Genomic DNA, 13,465 nt, shown 5'->3' on the forward strand with positions numbered 1-13,465 from the left:
ACTGAGTCCCACACAACTCTGCTGGCCTCATCTGCTATGAGTGATATCTTGGCTGTGAATATCTCTGGACTTGGACTGCCTTTTTTAAATGGATAAGTTAAGCAGAGAGGTAGAAGGCAGGGTCCCTATGCAACATTATTTGGGATATCTGGTGACAGACAGTACAGAAAAGGAACCCCAGCAAGGGTTTCGCAGAAACTTACTACCAGACTAAGAACAGAGCATATAAGGTCATGTTCTTTCAAAGAGTGAAAGAATCAGGTAAGTCAGTGTCCCTCTGCATATGGCGAGAATCCTAGATATTACCTCCCTCATTTCCCAGCTATCTTAGAGCTGGGAACTTGCAGAAATCTGAATTCACATGAGATTAAATGTACAGGGAGGTTTCTTTCCACTCTCCATGACTCAGCAATGAATGGCAGCACTGCATCAGGTTCCTTTGCTAGTGTGACATGCGTGATATGAGAGATTGGTAGGAACAAATAAAGTTGCTTCATACTAAGTCAGATGGCTGAACATTTGCCTACTGCAGGTGTTCTCCAAGGGCTCAAGCATTACAGGAGATGTTTTTAGGTGGAGAAGGGAAAGTTTTAATCTGAAACCTCATGCAACTGCTTGCAGTGCATGTACTCTGGCACTGCCTTCCTCAAATATTAAATCCAATAGTGTGATTTGTAGGGCAGCTGTAAAGGAAGAGTGGAGAGGTCTGCAGTTAATGTGGCCCTGTTAGCCTGAGGAACCCTGCCATGAAAACCTGGAGTATTAAGTGTTTGAATTGTGACTTCAAACAAAATGAATTTAGCATCCTGGTTCTGTGTAGTTTTCTATCAGTAACTAAGCCTTTTGCTGTGACCCCAGACACAGAACAACAGGCCATACCTAACCAAAAGTAGTCATAAAACTTTGGTAAGTATCTCAATATTGAGATTCTTCCTCCGAGACAGGTAATTTCTACATCCTGGTTTTTCAATCCCATTATTTGTATTCTTTGTTTTTCCTGCCACATCTTGAGATGCACAATTCCTTCCTTTGACCTAATTGTTTGCTTTTTAATTAGGGTGCTGAATATTTCTCTGTGGCCATTCTGTACAGAGTACAGATGGTCACAAACTGAAGCATAGAACAAAATTCATTACGAATTTTGCCCTGTTTGTGGTTTGCAAGCTGAAGTTCATGACAGGTCTACTGTCACAAACTTCCATGAACTTTTAAAGCAGTTTGTGGAGGTTCCTGGTGGCTCATGGATAGAGCAGAAAGCAGGGGTTTAAAGGGATTCTGAGTCCCTTTAAACCCCTGCTTTCTGTTCCCTGTGAAAGTGGTGGGGAGTGACAGGGAGCAGCCTACTCCCCGCCACCAATGCTCCCTCTAAGCTGAGGAGTCTTATGAGCAAAAATTCTACTTTGTGAGCTACTGGCATTAAAGTTCTGTGAGTGAGCGATTTGGCTATCACATAAATTAGTTTGCTCTGGAGCAATATTTCCTGAGCTAAGACAAAAAATTGTGAGCTGGAGCCTAAAAAACTGTGAGCTTAAAGAGAACAGTGCCTGCCACTCAGCTGTTTCAGGCAGTCTTATGCATTCCCTTTAAACTCCCTTTAAACTGCTCCTTGCTGCTTAGCTTTTTTTTCGGGATTTCTGCAAATCTTATTTAAAGGAACTGTGGGGCCATGAACTGATGTGAACCACATTTTTCCCTATTCATGCCCATCCCTAGTGCAGAGTGCCTTCTTTCATTAGGCCCTGGTTTTTTAAATAACCAAATATATTTGCCACTTTCCTCACAGAAGCTGAATGTTTGTCAACGTTCTGTGGCTAACAGCTGCCATGAACAGTTATTTGTAAATATGTCATGATGTCAAAGTAGATGAGCCAAGGCTGGGAAGGAACCCAGAAGTTATATGTGACATACTCATATTCTGACACACTCTGGGGGACAATGTGGCTCTTAGCCATATATCTGAGCAAGGCCTTTTTCTGTGTTCCATTTTGAATATCATTCTTTGTTAATCAGTCCATGACAACACAGAAAAAAGTGTCACAACAACTAATTATGTCACACTAGCACACTGGAATAATGGGCAAGGGTTTGTAGAAGGAGAAAAATAAGATGATTATGATGAAGATAGATCCAGGTGATCAGTCGTGTTGGTGTGAAGCAGTAGAACAATTTTAGAGGCCAGTGGCACCTTTAAGACCAACAAAGTTTTATTCAAAGTATGATGAAGAAGAGTTGATTTTTATACCCCACTTTTCTCTACCTTGAGGAGTTTCAAAATGGTTTCCCTTCTTCTCCCCCAAATAGGCACCTTGTGAGGTAGGTGGGGCTGAGAGAGTTCTGAGGACTGTGACTGGCCCAAGGTCACTCAGCAGGCTTCATGTGGAGGTCAGAGTGGGGAATCAAACCCAGCTCTCCGGATTGAAGTTTTCCATTCTTAACCACTACACCATGCTGGTTTGTGTGGCTTCCCTCTTGATGGCGTGGCTGCAGAGAAAGGGCAGCAGCAACAGGCCTTCCATATGGCAGACTTCCCTATTGTTCCCCTGCCCTAGTCCCCCAGAAGCAACCTCTTCTCTCACTTGGGACACCAGGGCTTTTGCAATTTTTTAAAATCAGCCCTAGAATACCACTATATCTATATACCATTGGAATAATAACTGTAAGGGTCAATGAGTTTCCACCCTTCATTTAAAAAAGAACGTTACTAGTTCCTGCTTTCCCATATAGTTATATACAGCTATATACTTATAATCGTTTGGTACAGAGGTATATGTTGTTGGTTTTGTTTTTGTTTTTTTGTGTTTTTTTTTCCTGATTTGTTTTTTGTCTTCTTCAAATATGAAAATCAATAAAAAAAAACTAAAAAAAAACAAAAAAACAAAGCTCCCTGGTGGTGGTGGTGGTGGTGGGGAATGACTCCCATCAGGACAGTGCCAGGAAACTGGCTGCCATGTGGGTGTGAAAATCCAATCCCTCTCCTCAGCCGCTTTACTGCAGTCTTTCCTACAATTTCAGAGCAAGGCAAATCTGTGAAAGAGTGGAGGAAAACTGGAGAAACAGCAGGAGATGCGTGGTTGGAGCACAGTGCCATGGGAAAAGAGGACCCTCCCCCTGTGTCCTAACACACTTGAATCCAGGGGGACTAGGGCAGGGGAACAATAGGGAAGTCTGCCATATGGAAGGCCTGTTGCTGCTGCCCTTTCTCTGCAGCCATGTCATCAAGAGGGAAGCCACACAAACCAGCATGGTGTAGTGGTTAAGAATGGAAAACTTCAATCTTACTTATACAGAAATGGCCATATATAGAAAGATTTTCAGGTTCATTTCATGCATGATAGTAGTGGGAGAGTTTTAGAGTTGCTGTGCCTCGGAAATGAAAGCACAGAAAGAAGGAGAGGTATGAAATTCAGCAACACTGTAAGATTTTTTCCAAGAGCCACAACATTGTTTGGATAACAAAGAACAAAAGAAGTAGGGTGACTTTGTCTTGACCTCCAGGAGTCTATATCACAGCTACACGTCCAGTGATGTTCCCTTTGATATTATTTTATCTTTCAGTAGTCTGATCTCTATAGCCAAGTCTGCGGACTAAATCAATATCTTTGTGCCAGACGGCTATTACCATTGCCTGCACTGATTAAAAAAAATAAAATCTACAGGAGGAAGGGGGAAACAGGATGAGAAATAAACTGGACACAGAAGTTCAATCTTGAAATACAGTCCTCAAAGAATGTCTGCCATCTGGGCCAGTTTGGTAAACACTTGTGAAATAATTAGGGTTGCCATCTGCACACACACACAAACACACACAGCTTTTCCAAGGCTTTTGAGCCCATTGCCAGGATTTCTAAGTGAAAGCCTGAAATGTGGGATGGCTGTTAGGACATTTTCAGTAAAGCTGCAACTGCTGGTGTTCAGGCTAGCAGTAGCATTTTTACTCAGTAAAGGTAAGGGACCAGACTCTAAACAACAAACCATTGCTCTCTGTGCCCTAGTGGCAGCGTGCTGGAAGAAAGGACTGCTGGCATGCTTTCTCCTGCACTGGAGTGCCACCACTACAGATGGCCAGAAAATGGTATTGCATTTGCCGAGTCAGCCGATCACAGATGACACCACAGGCCAACAGGGTTCCAACGGGCCCTATAAAACTGCAGCTGTTGGCTGCCTCTCCAGTCTCTTCAGCAATATGTTACTTGGGTGTGGCTCAATCTACCAGGGTGCCTGCCTGACCATTGCTTGCTTCCAGTCTGCTAATATCAGTACACCAGAGGCCGGCAGTGCTATGCCAAGTCACATAAAGCTACTGACTTCTCTCACCTGGGACACCAGGGCTTTTGCAATTTTTTAAAATCAGCCCTAAAATACCACTATATCTATATACCATTGGAACAATAACTGTAAGGTTCAATGAGTTTCCACCCTTCATTTAAAAAAGAACGTTACTAGTTCCTGCTTTCCCCCTTCTGTCTCTGCAAGGGAAGAGAATAGAGACTTGCTACTTCTTTTTTTTAACGCTGAGAATTCAGAGACCCTGTTTCGCGTATTGTTACAAAATATACCAATTTAACAATATTCTAGCACTGTTCTTTTTTAAAGAAACAAAAAACAAAAAACAAAGCCCCCTGGTGGTGGTGGTGGGGAATGACTTTGTTTGGTTCATAACATACACAGTGGTATAATTAATAAAGCAAATATATTTAACTATAAGTGCATGTAAATATTGTGTTTATTATTTCAACACGGTGTTTTCTGTGTTTACCCACCTGGAAGCCGGCAACCCTAAATACAGATAAGGGATGAACTGTTTGAATGGTCTTGCACATAAAATATTCCCTACATACAAAGACAGCACATCAGGCAAAAGTCTAACTTGTTTTGAGTGGCTCCCGCTGAACTACTGACACTGTATGTCTCATAATAAGGCTTGGTTCATATGTGCAGACTGCTCTTTGTCGCAGTCACCCCTGCCACACTGGCCTCTCATGTGGATCTTTCCCATCCCCTACAACTTTCAATGAGATCTTTTTGTTGGGGCCTGACACTTCTCTTCCTGCCTGTAGCATCAAACTACCCATACTTCTGTCACACAACAGTTCACATTACTAAGCCTCGGCAGGGAGGGTGGGATACAAATCGAAATAAATAAATACACAAATAATATGTTACAAATGCAAAGTTCCTTCCAGAGTCTACTGCAGGCAAAGTTATGGTTGCCAACAACCAATGTTCCCTCTAAGCTGTGGAGTCTTGTGAGCAAAAATTCTACTTTGTGAGCTCTTGGCATTAAAGTTGTGAGTGAGCCATTTGGATACTGCGTAAATCAGTTTGCTCTGGAGCCATCCTTCCTGAGCAAACACAAAAATGTGTGAGCCAGGGGCTAAAAAACTGTGAGCTAGCTCACACTAACTCAGCTTAGAGGGAACACTGCCAACAACCTGGGGAAAACAGATACTGACCCTTTAAAAAGAGGCTAAATGAGTAAAAACAGACAGCTGAAGCTTTTCCTAGCGTAACATCCCTGGTAAGCAAGCTTCTATTAAAAGGGCAGGACATATTTTTCTCCAGGCAATTTGCAAACTTAGTTATGGCCCTTGCCCATTGCAAGCAAGTTAAAATGAAAAGTAATATTAGAAGCAAAACACAAAACCCCCAGGAGCTGTTAGGGAAACAATTTATATCACATCGGGTGCATAATTACATTCACACAAAGACCAGAAAGAGGAATTTTTGCCTTTACTGCATTTATTAGTTGGCCCTCTCCCCTACATTCTTCCCTCTTCAGTGAATGGCATTTTTGTAAATAATCCCACCAGGCCTCCTTTCCTTTTCTTTGTTACCTAGTAATGGTGCAATGGTTCTCATTCTTCTCTTCCCTGCCCCCTAGTACAAGAATAAGAAATGGTTTTCATACGGCCAAGGGCTTATGAGTGTTGTAGCCAGAGTGCTGGCAGACAGTGAAGGGTGCAGAGACATGGGCCAGAGTGTTGACTGGAGTGGGTCGTAGGGACCATACCACTTCAGTCTTGCTCCAACTACACTGGCCTCCAATATGTTTCTGGACTCAATTCAGGGGCTGATATTGATCTTTAAAGCCCTGTACAGCCTGAGACCAACATGCCTTAAGGACTGCTTTCACCCCCATGAAACCTACCCATTCACTCTGGTCATCTTCCGCAGCCCTGCTTCAGTTGCCAGGTGGGTGGCTAGGCGGGTGGTGACCCACAAAAGGGCTTTCTCGGTTGTGGCACCAAAACTTTGGAACTCCCTCCCCAGGGAGATTCATCCGTTTCCCTCTATTGGTGTCTTGAGCCAACAGGTGAAGACTTTTTTGTTTTGTTTCATTTGACATACCCCCAATAACTATTATTGCCCCTCCCCCTGGTTCTAGTGTTGTTTCTGTGTTTTTATTGAATTATTTTATAATTTTATAAGTTGTTTTCAAATGTTTTAGTGTTTATGTGTGCACAGCCTTGGGGAACCTGACAGGTGGAAAGATGGCATAAAAATGTTTTAAATAAATAAGTAAATAAGTGCTGCACCCATTTTTTTCCTCCTGTTGATAAAATAAGCGAGGATGAGGGACTGAGAGCCAAGGCAGAAAGCTGGCCTCTGCCAGCAGACAAATGGCTGCCTTGCTGGACAACACAGTCTGAGCAAAAAAATGAAGAATCTGAGCTTGACAGGTGGACTGGAAAGACTTATACTAGTCACAGCGGCTTCTCCACTGAGGGTTGCATAACACCTGTTTACAATCTGGCCTGCTGAATAAGGCCTTGCTCCTGGAAAAACTCCAGGACACTCAAAGAATATTAACTTCTTAAAGAGACATACCCTGGGTGTCCAAATGGACACAAATTTGCCTCTGATTCACACATAAACTGGCCAAATGACAGCACTACTCTCAAAAGGTGGGGAGGACATGAGGGGAGTTTGCATGGACAGCTTTCATTTCACTTTGGCAGCTACTGAAATGGTACCAGTCCTCACTCTTGTCTGAATCAATGGAAGGTTCTGGGAGATGATGCCTTTGCTGCATAGGAGTGGCAGTGCCAGGCCAGCTATTGAAACCAGTTCCTCCAGCTTTCTCTTTACTATGAATTTGATCTCCAAGCAATTATTAGGGAATATTGTTTAGCTTTATGCCCATTTCCACTCATGAAGCCTCTATTTACCATTAAGGCATACTTTTTGCTGTCACTTCAGGTGTTTAAATGAAGGAAAGTGAACTGTGAGGCAAGGAGGCCATTATGTATGTACTGACATTTATTCCTCTCACAACTCAAGGGGAGGCCTAGGACTAATCAGGGGAGCCACATTCCCCACAGGGTTGCTGCTGAAAATAGCATCCCGGCAGCAAGTGATCTCACCCTGGCCTTAAAATTTGGAATGACTTTTCACTGATGTCCCTGCAATGGCTTCATCAAAAACAAGACATACTTCACATCACTGAAATTCAAATCATTCTTTCAAAACAGAAAGCAATATGTAAAACCACTGAACGTCAGCAGCCGACATTTTGACTGCCAAGCTCACACAACTCCTTCCCTTCATCCATCACCTAACTACTAAATATTCTGTCTCTCTTGTACATACCACTTTCTCACCTCGGGTTGACAACCTCCAGGTAGGACCAGAAGGCCTTCCAGGATTATAACTAGTGTTGCCAACTTCCAGGTGGTGGCTGGAGATCTCCTGGGATTACAACTGATTTCCAGGCAACAGAGATCAGTTCACCTGGGGAAAATGGCTGCTTTGGAAGGTAGACTCAAAGGCATTATACCCCACTGAAGACCCTCCCCTCCCAAATGCTGCTCTCAGTTTCCAGCCCCAAACTCTCCAAGTATTTCTGAACCGGGAGCTGGCAACCTGAATTACAACTGATCTCCAGATGACAGAGATCAATTTCTCTGGAGGAAATGGCTGCTTTGGAGAACAGACTATACCATTAGTGACTGGAAGTATGGGGTGTTATTTTTGAATACTCTGCTCTGTAAAAATAATCTCTGCATCAAAAAAATCAGTATAACAAAGAGAAGAACTTTTCTCCTTTATGTACATTTTTCCCCCTTATAGGAATTGTTTCACATGGGAAAGCATTCACAAATGTAACCTTTCATTTCTAAGGGGACCAAGGGGTCCAATTATACAGGCCCCTGACCTTGGTGCCCCCAGCCATCCTACTTGTAGAAGAAAAGGGCTCTGTCACCATAAAGGAGGGAGGGAAGGAGAAGGAGTGAGCTAGACCTGCAGCTCTGCTGGGCCCTGTGCCTGGTTTATGCTGACTGGGAGCTGCCTTCCCTGAGCCACTGCCTGGGAAGTTCATAGAATCAAAGCCAAACAAGATGATGATGGTAAGCACCTGAAATCGGGGGGAAAAAACTACATGGATTTTTCAGGTGTGTGCATGTTTTCATAACGCCTTAGAATCTCAGATTTGTGTAACTATTTCAGACAATGACGGTAATGACCTGAAACAGATTTTTTTTGTATGTTTGGCTCAGGAATTCTGAAATGCATACCCTTAGTTGCTGCCCCCACTGCATGAACCAGGCACGGCTGGCCCAGCAGGTGAGTGGATGGAGGACAGGACTGACCCCCATAATGTTCATGGCGCTAGCTTGTTCAGTGAGTTTTACATTAACAGAACCCCATCCATTGACACAATATGTTTTTAAAGCACTCTGCTGGTATTTTGTGGCTCCACACTGATGTTAGTTTCCTGTATGCCATGAAAACCTTCTGCTGTCTATTTCCATACATAAAGCCTCTACTAAAAAGACAGGACATTTTCTTCCAGCCTTGTCGGCAACCCTATTACCAGAAGTTATTTTGATCCTAGTTCTTTTGTCTGCTTGACTCAAAACTTCCCCGCAGCAGTCAGAATAAAGGTTACATCCTTAACACTACTTAAGCTATCCCCCTTTACAGCTTGTCCTTGATAATACAAAGCATATTGTGTTTATAACTAAAACATAGTCTATGGGAGCAGTACGATAAAAACTAGGAACATTATAATCTTTCTGGTGCCATTTTTACACAGTTTATAATCGTTTCCTCAGATATTTGTGTATTGAGACAACACAGTATATAAAGTTATTAGATGTTAACAGCACTATATTATTACTCATAGACACAATAACTGCCATCTTCAGAGAAGTAAGGGTTTTTCTGCACAAAAGTTTGCTGCAGGTCACAGCAGCATTGAGTTAATCACCTCACTCACCTCAAGCATCATTAGGTACTGCCTTTTCATTGCAGAGGTTGAACCACATTGAGGTAGGTAAACATATGTCAATGGATGTCCGAATCAACCCTTTCACTTTCCCCCGGGAGCTCTGAGTTTTCCTTGAGCTACTCTGTCTTTGTGCTCCCTTTAAAAAGTGGAAGATATGCCGAAACAAGATGAACAAGGAGGAGCATAAGCTCTGGCAGAGCAATGTGAATTGGTGGTAACACAGTCAAAACGGAAGTGTATGTGAGGAGGATCTTGCTAAAAAGATTAAGACAATCAAAATCTCCTCAAATACATCTGTAGTGTATAGGCCGCAGAATGCCGTACTAGGAAATGCTGGCATTCAGCCTTGTAGTGAGAGGAGTTTTTCTTTCCACTTGCAGCTCAGTTTGGCTCTTGCTAGCAGCCAGTTCCTCCTGCCAACCTAGCAATTCGAAAGCAAGAAATTGCAAGCAGATAAATAGGTACCACTTCAATGGGAAGGTAACAGCATTCTGTGCACCTTGGTGTTTAGTCATGCCAACCACATGACCACGGAAACGTCTTCGGACAGCGCTGGCTCTTCGGCTTTGAAACGGAGATGAGCACCGCAACCCAAGAGTCGGATTCGACTGGCTTTCAAGCAAAGGAACCTTTACCTTTTTAGCAGCCAGTTCAGCTCAGTTCAAGATTCCCTCCTGATGTTCTTGTTGGTTATGTGCACGGGGCCAAGCAAGGGGCATCCATTTCCCCAAGCAAGGTGGTCAGAAGCTGGGTGCCAGGTGAGGAAGATGCAAGTGGAGGCAGGAGCCTGCCTTTCTTCCCCACCCCCTTTGAGCTGGTGGTGGGCCATGGACAGTTGTCCTCCCCAGCATGGCGTCTACTGCAGCTGCCCCAGTTGCCCATTGGCTAAGTCTACCATGATCTTTTGTCTGGCCTCCTTTCCATGTAACTTAACACATCAGAGGCAGAGAGGTGTGATAAACATATAGGGCGTGATAAACATATAGATCAGCTGCCTCCTGTGAAATGACTGGAGCCACCTGCGCACAACAAGGGCACACATGCATTGCAGCCAGTGTTCCCTCTAAGCTGAGTTAGTCTGAGCTAGCGCACAGTTTTTTAGCCTCCGGCTCACACATTTTTGTCTTAGCTCGGGAAGGGATGGCTCCAGAGCAAACTAATTTATGCAGTAGCCAAATCACTCGCTCACAACTTTAATGCCAGTAGCTCACAAAGTAGAATTTTTGCTCACAAGACCCCACAGCTTAGAGGGAGCATGGATTGCAGCACACACATACTCTGTACCTGACAGCACCTTTGAACTTCAGGTCCCCTCTGTCTCTCACAAAATGCTTTTTCCAGCAAAGAGGTCGAATAAGCTACATCTACTTTAAAAAAAAAAGAAAACTCCAGATGATTTAATGAGCTGGGTATCTTTTGCATTCATCTATCCCACTCTCACTTACTTGTTTTCTGCCTTCTCTTACCAAGATCTGAAAACTGGAATGTTGCCACACAGTAAACGATAAAGTGAAACTTAATGGAGCTCAGAGATTGGGGCAATTCACATGAATTAGAAATAACGCGAAAGCACTGCAATTTCAACAAAATCTTATCTAAAATAGCCCATGAAGAGTTCACGATAGGCTAATGCAAAGCTCCAAAGGATCTTAAAGGAGTATCTTCACAGGGATGAAATAAAATATATTACATGGCAGTGCCAAGAGACGAGAAACAAAGAGTCTTCCATCAACTTCACATTCTTAAAAAAAAAGAGAGAGATTTCTAATGATGCATTTTAGGATGCCAAATGTTAATATCATAAGTTTAATATCACATTTTTACAACATCTTTGCATATGCAGAGGCCACTTTTAATTTTTGGGCATGGGGTTCACCCCCAAACCTGGCACTTTCCCCTGGATTTATAGAGCCCTGGATTTCAATTGTGCCTAACTCCATTTTTCCAGGATGGGATATCAGAAGAACCTAAATTTTCACTGATATCTGGGAGTTGGCTCCTGATTCCCACTCCCTGAACTTTGCTGGGATCTCTAACAGGAGATCAGAAGCCAACTCCTAGTTGATACCTCGTCTGCTGAATAGGTTTGCAGCTTCCTGTTCAGGTTGCAAGTAGCCGAACAGCCCATTGATGAATTGGCTGCCGGATCACCATTGAGGAAAGGGAAGAAAGCCAAACTGGCAGACATTTGAGCATCTCTGCATTGACTAAAATGAGACTTTCTTCTGAGTAGACATGTTTAAGATTGCTCCCTAAACTTGAAATAACATCATCAAGGTCAATGGGATGTTGCATAGCCACTTGTTATAGTAATGTGGCTATAAAGGCAGCACTTGATCCCAGATTCTTTTTTCTGTTCACTGGGTCACTAGACAGATAAAACATAGCCTCATAGAACCGTCTATGCTTGCTGAAGCAGAACTGTCCTGTTTATCATCCAGGGAAAGAAAAACATTTTACAAGCTCGGTCACATCAGAGCAAACCATAATAATGGACAAGTGTTTGTCAGACTATGTTGATTTTATTCCAATATGAGGGGCTTGCTGTAATGAAATATTTATGTGGCATTTTTATTCCACTAATGATGAATGGGTTGTAAACAGCAACACTGCCGTCTTTCTTAAAAATCTCTCAGGCAGAAAAGAAATGAGTCCTTTATTTTCCTTCATGTAGCTCACTCAAGCTATACTTCAGCAACAGTCTTGCTGAATCTGGAAATTAAAAAAAAAAATGCTGTACCCAGGCAGGGCCTCAGTACCACATCTTTTGGATCTGAAATGAATACCAGCACAAAAAAATGCCAATTTACCTAAGATGTACACTTAAAAAAAAAAGAATGCTGAGGAGATGGGAATAAATAGCTTTATCTCTTGCTTTTGTGGCATCCTTTATAAAACCAAAACCCCACAAAGCAACCTAGGCCAGAATGTTCAGCGTTGATGGCAACCATGTTCAGCAACCCTGTTAGAATACAAATTTGATGTTTTTATGCTGCATAGCCGTAATAGAGGGAACAAAGCCTTGCAAAGAAGAAGCAAAACTGTACGATGTATTGAGGAATATTATTTTTTTAAGCAGCAGCAATAGGTGTTGCTAGACATTTCTGGAAATGAGCTGTTGTAGTCATCTTTGTAACACAACCTGATGCCCAAAAGTATCTGTTGAAAAGTATTACAGCCTGTGACCTTCCCACACTACACAAACACTACCACCCACCACAATTGCTCTCACACAGGTTCAGGGATTCAGTTGGTTAGGTTTAAAATATACATAACCCTGACCCTTCCACATACCAGGTGCCTTGTCTCTCATTCCCAGAGACACTACCATACAGGGCATCCCAGTCCCTTTATTAACCACTCCTCACTCAGACACCTCAGAGAGCTATTGGGGTTAGGACTCACACTGCTATCATCTCATGCTGCCACCATCTAGATATATCTACACACACACGCCCAGACTTTACAGGTTTCTATGTGAGTGTGTGTGTGTTTCTTCACCTCAGTCAGTACTCATTCAGTCAGTGGGGCTAGCACCCCAAAAGATGTTAACTTTTATTGAAGGTTTCAAATAACTTTGGAGTAATTCATGAAAGTACATATAAAATGTTTCTTATCATTTGAAGTTTTGAACTATTCAGTCTTCCAAGCCTCTTGGTCACAAGTTATCTTTCTCTCAGCCAGCCTTAGGCTAGTGTTCTCTCCCTCTTGGCTCCAGCCACCCCACTCCCCTACTGTTTCTTCACACTCACTTAACCAGGGGTCATTTCATAGAAAAAGAGCTGCAGGAGCATACCTTATGAGCATAAGGTAGCTCATTAGCATACCTTATGAGCATAAGGTAGCTCATTAGCATACCTTATGCTAATGAGCTACTAGGCTATTAGCACATGCCACACCCCCTGACATCACCAGAAGTTATGTCAGAAGGGGAAGCAAAAGGGGGGGGCATCTTCAAAAGCCTTCCGTTCCCCAGCCGGCCTTTAAACCCCTTCTCAGTAGAGTTAGGCTGCAGAAGGAGGAAAGAGGGAAGGAGAGAGAGAGAGAGAGAATAGAGAGAAGGAAAGAAGGAAGGAAAAAGGGAAAGAAAGAAAAGGAAAGAAGGAAGGAAAGAGGGGATAGAAAGAGAGAAGGAAAGGGAAAGAAAGAAGGGAATAAAGGAGGGAATGAGGAAAAGGAGAGAATGAAAGGAGGGAAATAGAAAAAGGAGAGAAGGAAAGAAGTGAAAGAAAA

This window comes from Gekko japonicus, unplaced genomic scaffold (genome assembly GCF_001447785.1).
Source record: "Gekko japonicus isolate JY-2015 unplaced genomic scaffold, Gekko_japonicus_V1.1 scaffold831, whole genome shotgun sequence".
Lineage (NCBI taxonomy): Eukaryota > Metazoa > Chordata > Lepidosauria > Squamata > Gekkonidae > Gekko > Gekko japonicus.